Source organism: Bos grunniens, chromosome 5 (genome assembly GCF_055505025.1).
Source record: "Bos grunniens cultivar Pamir isolate PY7600 chromosome 5, Bosgru_T2T1.0, whole genome shotgun sequence".
NCBI lineage: Eukaryota > Metazoa > Chordata > Mammalia > Artiodactyla > Bovidae > Bos > Bos grunniens.
In genome coordinates, this window is record NC_141169.1 from 85,519,765 (window position 1) to 85,526,499 (window position 6,735).

General features: G+C 39.7%; 1 protein-coding gene across 5 annotated transcripts in view; it reads left to right on the forward strand.

Moving 5' to 3' along the window:
* The window catches only part of LMNTD1 (lamin tail domain containing 1), a 489,768-nt gene extending 486,260 nt beyond the window's left edge, over positions 1-3,508 (forward strand). For all 5 annotated transcript variants that reach the window (XM_086401687.1, XM_086401684.1, XM_086401683.1 and 2 more), the window contains one exon: positions 3,275-3,508. The gene's annotated coding sequence lies outside the window, so the exon portion shown is untranslated. The remainder of the gene's footprint in view (positions 1-3,274) is intronic.
* The last annotated feature ends 3,227 nt before the right edge of the window (positions 3,509-6,735 follow it).

Below are 6,735 nucleotides of genomic sequence, written 5' to 3' on the forward strand. Positions count from 1 at the left end.
ATGGGCCATGCAGATGGATGATGCCACAGAAGGCTGCAGAAATAGAACTCCTCACAGGTTAGAGTAGAGAACTTTGGCAAGGCCAAGTCATGTCTCTGTCTGCCACCTGCCCCATGAACTCTCAGACTTGCCATGAGACACTGAAGAATCTAGAATGGAGAAAGAAGGAAGACAGATCAAAGGCAGAAGTGGAACTTGTTACATTTCATTGGTACTGTCCTCAAGAGTATGCCATTGCAAAAAAAAAAAGAGAGAAAGAGAGAGGGAGAGAGTATGCAATTGCTTAGGACCTGGGAGGAGAGCAGCAAAATTGCAAACATGGCATACTAAGTTCATAATTGGCTAAAGTTCTTACACTTGTAAGGCACTCTTGTATTCAGTTCCGTTCAGTCGCGCAGTCGTGTCCGACTCTTTGCGACCCCATGAATTGCAGCACCCCAGGCCTCCCTGTCTGTCACCACTGTTGTATTAGGGCTCCTAAAAAAGTAGTACTGATAGAGTCCTTCCATGAACTGGTCTGTGTTCACACACCACTTACTGTTCTAAATGGCCCAGACTGGACAGCTCAAACATGGGATGTCCTTCTTGTCCTCCTCTGAACCTTCCTTGGGACCCTGACAAGAACTTGTGAATATGTATGTTAGTCATTCAATCATGTCCAACTCTTTATGACCCCATGAACTACAGCATGCCAGGTTTCCCCGTCCTTCACCATCTCCTGGAGTTTACTAAAATTCATGTCCATTAAGTCAGTGATGCCATCCAACCATCTCATCCTCTATCATCCCCTTTCTCCTCCTACACTCAATCTTTCCCAGCATTAGGGTCTTTTCCAATGAGTTGGCTCTTTGCATCAGGTGGCCAAAGTATTGGAGCTTCAGCTTCAGCACCAGTCCTTCCAATGAATATTCAGAGTTGACTGCCTTTAGGACTGAGTGGTTTGATCTACTTGCTGTCCAAAGGACCCTTCAAGAGTCTTCTCCAGCACCACAGTTCGAAAGCATCAGTTCTTTGGCACTCAACCTTCTTTATGGTCCAACTGTCACATCCATAGTTGACTACTGGAAAAACCATAGCTTTGACTATTTGGACCTTTGTTGGCAAAGTGATGTCTCTGTTTTTTAATGCATTGTACATTGGACATTGTCTAGGTTTGTCATAGCTATTCTTCCAAGGAGCAAGTGAATTTTAATTATGTGGCTGCAGTCAATGTCTGCATTGACTTTGGAGCCCAAGAAAATGAAATCTGACACTGTTGCTACTTTTTCCCCAACTATTTGCCATGAAGTGATAGGACTGGATGCCATGAACTTAATTTTTTGAATGTTGAGTTGTAAGTCAGCTTTTTCCACTCTCCTCTTTGACCTTCATCAAGAAGCTCTTTAATTCACTTTCTGCCACTGAAGTGGTATCATCTGCATATCTGAGATTGTTGATATTTCTCCCAGCAATCTTGATTCCAGCTTGTGAGTCATCCAGTCCAGCATTTCATATAATGTACTCTGCATATAAGTTAAATAAGCAGGGTGACAATGTACAGCCTTGACATCCTCCTTCCCCAACGTTGAATCAGTCCATTGTTCCATGTCTGATTCTAACTCTTGCTTCTTGTCCTGCAAACAGGTTTCTCAGGAGGCAGGGAATGTGGTCTGATATTCCCATCTCTTTAATAATATTTCACAGTTTGTTGTGATCCATGCAGTCAAAGGCTTTAGCGTAGTCAGTGAAGCAGAAGTAGATATTTTTGGAATTCCCTTGTTTTTTCTATGATCCAGCATATGTTGGCAATTTGATCTATTTTTCCTTTGCCTTTTCTAAATCCAGCTTGTACCTCTGGAAGTTCTCAGTTCACAAATTGCTGAAACCTAGCTTGAAGGGTTTTGAGCATAATCTTGCAATCATGTAAAATGAGTGCAATTGTACAGTAATTTGAACATTCTTTGGCATTTCCTTTCTTTGGGATTGGAATGAAAACTGACCTTTTCCAGTCCTGTGCCCACTGCTGAGTTTTCCAAATTTGCTGACATGTTGAGTGCAGCACTTTCACAGCATCATCTTTTAGGATTTGAAATAGCTCAGCTGGAATTTCATCACCTCCACTATCTTTGTTCATAGTAATGCTTCTTACGGCCCACTTGACTTCACATTCCAAGATGTCTGGCTCTAGGTGAGTAACCACAACATCCTGGTTATCTGGGTCATTAAGAGGTTTTTTTGTACAATTCTTCTGTGTATTCTTTCTGCCTTTTCTTAATCTCTTCTGATTCTATTAGGTCCTTTCCATTTATGAAAGGAGTTTTGAAAGTCTAGTGATTAAATTTTCTGATGTTAGCATTTTCTATGTAGATTTTGTTGTATGTTTCTTCCATCTATGTCTTTCTCCTCTCAGTGCTCAAGGTGGACTGTTTGCAAAATTCTTCAGTCAGTTGAAATTTCAAGAATATTTGTTTCTCATAACCTCCTTTCTTTCAAGTCTGTTGGCTACCCTGTTCTCTGTGTTCCCAGCCACACCTTCTTGTGCCACAGCAAGGTTGTATGAGAGAAGTAAAACCACCTACAATTTAGACTCTTCTCCACGCTGGATCAGAGATACTCCATAGGTTAGAGGAAATTACATGTGGGTGAGGTGTCTTCACTCCATTTCCTCAGAGGTAGGAGAATATAAATATCTCAGACTAGAAGTCTCCTGCTAAGACTCCTAGATAAGATTCAAGCAGTTGCAACAGAGAAACAAAACTTTCTCTTTTTTTTTATGTGTGTTACCTGCTATGTTGTAAATCTGGGGCATATCTTAGCTATTTAGTGGAAAAGCTAATCAGATACTACTTAAGTACCACCAAGAAGGAAATGTAGGGGTGAAAGTTTAGAAATGAGTTATTAAGCTGGTTGTCTCAGAATCATTGGGATTTTCATAGTTAAGACCAGAAAGAAATAGTATCCATGATCAGGTAGTGAAGTAGCTACACTGCTTAGAAGTCATGACTCAGCATAAGAACTGTAACCTGAATAAGCACACAAATTACCAAGTTGAGTTAGAATGAGAGAAAAGCGAATACTCCTTTTACTCTGGCAAAAGGTAGGGCATCAGCAAATAACTTCTTCCTGTTATTGTCCCCCATCCATGAGTCTGTTCTAGATCTGCTGTTTCCATGTCTTCATTTAAGAGGAATGTGAAGAACTTGATCATTTCTACTTTATATTGCTCTGACAATTTCAACATGTTTACAGTCTATATTATATCTCACCATGCATTTCCATTTTATCTTTTGTTCAGGATGATAATATTCTGGAGAACAACACAAGGATGCCTAACATGATGCAGCCTGCCTTCCACACAGGAAAGGAGAGGAAGCCAGCAGCAAGCAAGAACATGGTTTCCTTTAGAAAAGATAATTCCTCAGGACTTCCCTCATACCATTTGTTGGAGAAGGGAGATAAGACTTTGTGCACAAATTGAAACATTTGTTGTCCAGGCTGTTACAAAGAAAAATACTGGTCAAAAGCAAAACCATCACCGTTTTCATTTTATGCACATGAAGTTTCCCAAACATTAATTTCAGTCTTTTATACCCTGCCCAGATGTTAGGTCAACCACTTCAGCCATTTCTGCAGATGCATTTTCCAAAAACACATGTTTTAGGAATTCCAGATCTTGTGGTCTGTCTGATTTTCTACACTTGGAATCTATCTCTTTAAAGCATGTGTTAATCTGGCTTCCTAATGTCTAGAAGTAATAGAGTACATTTCTATGGGATAACTAGTTGGGAGTTTTTAAACCTGCCTGCACGTAACTCAGATTCAGCCAAAATAATCTCTTCTACCTTGTGACACTAGGTACAAAATCCCATAGATAGGAAATACCAAGAGTGTTTTTATTAAGTAATCTGATGGAGCTACTTTTTTTTTTTTTTACACAATTCTCACTTCTTATTCTTTAGTGATCTTATTCTATACTCATCAAGAGCATACAAGTTGAAAAACTAATGAACTTGTTCATTTTTAATGTTGACCTTCTCTTCATAGGCAGAAGGTATGATTGCTTCTGTTTCTGAGAACAAATCCTGTCTATGCCTCATAGCCCAGCTTAATGTATTTTAATTTTTGTTTATTTATATAACACATGCAGAAGATGGGGCATATACAGTCTTGAAATGTGAGAAGGAGCAAGAAAAGTGAGGATTTTCCCAAAATATACTCTGTTTGAAAAAAATAAAGAAATGTAAAGTGAAAGAAAGTGAAGAAATGTAAAATAACCCCCAAACCCATTAGTGGTGACCACTGAGTTTTGTTTATTATATCCAAATATCAAGGGCTAAAAATACTTTATTTTTAAAAAGTCACATTCCATGGAACTCAAACATATACTGGTATACCAGTATTAATGGCAGACTATTCATAAGTAATAAAAGATGAAAACAACTCGTGTTCATCAACAGATGAATGGATTCTTAAAATGTGGTATATACCCATCAGTTCAGTTCAGTTCAGTTGCTCAGTCGTGTCCGACTCTTTGTGACCCCGTGAATCACAGCACGCCAGGCCTCCCCGTCCATCACCAACTCCCGGAGTTCACTCAGACTCACGTCCATCGATGCCACCCAGCCATCTCATCCTCTGTCGTCCCCTTTTCCTCCTGCCCCCAATCCCTCCAAGCATCAGAGTCTTTTCCAATGAGTCAACTCTTCGCATGAGGTGGCCAAGGTACTGGAGTTTCAGCTTCAGCATCATTCCCTCCAAAGAAATCCCAGGGCTGATCTCCTTCAGAATGGACTGGTTGGATCTCCTTGCAGTCCAAGGGACTCTCAAGAGTCTTCTCCAACACCACAGTTCAAAAGCATCAATTCTTCGGCGCTCAGCCTTCTTCACAGTCCAACTCTCACATCCATACATGACCATAGGAAAAACCATAGCCTTGACTAGACGGACCTTTGTTGGCAAAGTAATGTCTCTGCTTTTGAATATGCTATCTAGGTTGGTCATAACTTTCCTTCCAAGGAGTAAGCGTCTTTTAATTTCATGGCTGCAGTCACCATCTGCAGTGATTTTGGAGCCCCAAAAAATAAAGTCTGACACTGCTTCCACTGTTTTCCCATCTATTTGCCATGAAGTGATAGGACTGGATATCATGATCTTCATTTTCTGAATGTTGAGCTTTAAGCCAACTTTTTCACTCTCCACTTTCACTTTCATCAAGAGGCTTTTGAGTTCCTCTTCACTTTCTGCCATAAGGGTGGTGTCATCTGCATATCTGAGGTTGTTGATATTTCTCCCAGCAATCTTGACTCCAGTTTGTGCTTCTTCCAGTCCAGCGTTTCTCATGATGTGCTCTGCATATAAGTTAAATAACCAGGGTGACAATATACAGCCTTGACGTACTCCTTTTCCTATTTGGAACCAGTCTGTATATACCCATAACAGAATGTTATTCATCCATTTAAAAAAATGTTAATATATGCTACAAGATGGTTAAACCTTGAAAATATTATGCTAAATGAAATAAGCCAGACACAAAAGGACATTTGTCTGAGGTACTGAGAACAGGCAAATTCATAGAAATGGAAAGTACAATAGCGCTTACCAGGGGCCAGGTCAAGGGGAGAATGAGGAGTTGTTGTTTAAGGGGCACAAAATCTCTGTTCAAGATAATGAAAAAGTTCTGGAAACACTAATGATAGTTGTACAATATTGTGAATGTACTTAATGCTGCTGATTTGTATGCTTAAAATAGTTAAAATGGTAAACAAACAAATAAAACTCTAATAAAATCTTATCAGTATTTCCAAGATGGGAAAAAAGGCATATGCCAGATCTAAAGCATCTGAGAAGACTTAAATCACTTGACAATAATTTGTCATGAACTTTTTGGTTTGAGATAAAAGGAGTTCACATCAACCCCAGCATAATGATGCAGCATAAATATTTTCTAGTCACTAGGCCACCCTGATTACATCATTTCCTTAGTCTTTAGACACTTAGGCATAGACTTGTACACTTTCAGACAACTCTCAGGAACACCTTGTGCCACTTTGAACCATGAAGTGTGATCTTTGAGTCACACATTAGCTGAATTGTGTAGGCTCTTCGTTCTTTTTCATAGTTACCACAGAAACTGGGTAGCCATTGTGTTGTGCGGAGACAATAAGAGCATCTAAGGGTGTACATCAAAGTTACCACATTTCATGGTTCATAATCTCTTCCAGCTGACTCCATGTGTGATTATCATGTTCGCATTGGGAGTATAAACATACAACCCAAAGGACTCTGGGAACTGAAGCCAGGAAAACATCTCACCCATGCAGGCGTCCCTCCCAACCTCCTCCCCTCAAAGATTTGTGAAAGGAACACATGAAAGAAACAGCATGTGAGCCTCAGGTGTTTCCAATTATATCCCTCATGTTAGCAGAGATTTCCTAATTCAAAACATATTTTAGCTCAAATAGTCTTCCTTATACTTGAAGACTGTGTATCTTCAGGAGAATTTCATCTGATTCATATCCTATTCATTGACACTTCATCAATAACAACATCTCCCCTGAGCTCTTCTGTAAGAGCACTTCCTCTCTGGGTGGTCAAAAATACAGTGCATTTAAGTACTGATTATTTTCATGAAGCACAGTCTCAGAAAGTGTATAACCTTTTGCCCTTGCAAGAAAAAGAAATAAATGCTCAGTGCAGTAGATTTCTTGTCAGTGACATCACCACGGAGTTTTCTAGCACAAGCCTAAACCATCTTCC